The sequence below is a fragment of the Camelina sativa genome, unplaced genomic scaffold (assembly GCF_000633955.1).
Source record: "Camelina sativa cultivar DH55 unplaced genomic scaffold, Cs unpScaffold05154, whole genome shotgun sequence".
NCBI classification, from domain to species: Eukaryota; Viridiplantae; Streptophyta; class Magnoliopsida; order Brassicales; family Brassicaceae; genus Camelina; species Camelina sativa.
The window spans coordinates 1-583 of record NW_010926242.1 but is presented as its reverse complement, the minus strand read 5'-3'; the positions used below and the strand labels follow the sequence as shown (position 1 = coordinate 583).

The 583-nt window shown below is 35.2% G+C and overlaps 1 long non-coding RNA gene across 1 annotated transcript; it reads left to right on the top strand.

The window, feature by feature from the left end:
• Window positions 1-583, top strand: LOC104774744. The gene is made up of 4 exons (XR_765481.1): window positions 1-66; window positions 181-219; window positions 317-410; window positions 505-583. It is a non-coding gene; the product is annotated as an uncharacterized LOC104774744 (long non-coding RNA).

The window sequence follows — 583 nt, the reverse complement described above, 5'->3', positions numbered from 1 at the left end:
GAATGATGAATACATCTGGAGGTACAGGTTTGCACCACTGTAAATTTTCTTCCCAATCCATCGCGTGTAAGTTCAGTTTCATGTTTGATTTTCTTGTTTACATTATAATTAGAGAATAATTTGATAAAATGTACACTCACTCACCGTCTCTTCTCTTTTGTCTTCGAATTGATATATTAGGGTTTCCATGGTCGTTTCTTCTTCAACGAGCAAGTTAAAGTATACAAATTCTAGGGTTTATTTTCTTAATTAAGTTAAGACATCTTCTCTTGTCTTGTCTTCTAACTCTTGAGTATCTCGTTTGATGAATTTGCAGAAGGATATGGTGCCAAGTGAGGATCGGAGGACGTTGCTTGTTTGTTTTCGGAGTTGGTGTTTCTTCTTCTGATTTGACCGACGGCCAAGTACAGGTTTTAAAAATTCTAGGGTTTCTCTTTTAAGTTGTTTATTGATTCAGACTTGAATATTAACTATTTGGTTTCTTCTTATTATGTATACGTGCAGGTCAGAGAGATGGATTGAAGAATGAAGAAGATGAAGAAGACTCGAGACTAATTAAGTTAACTCTGTTCTTCTCTGTTTC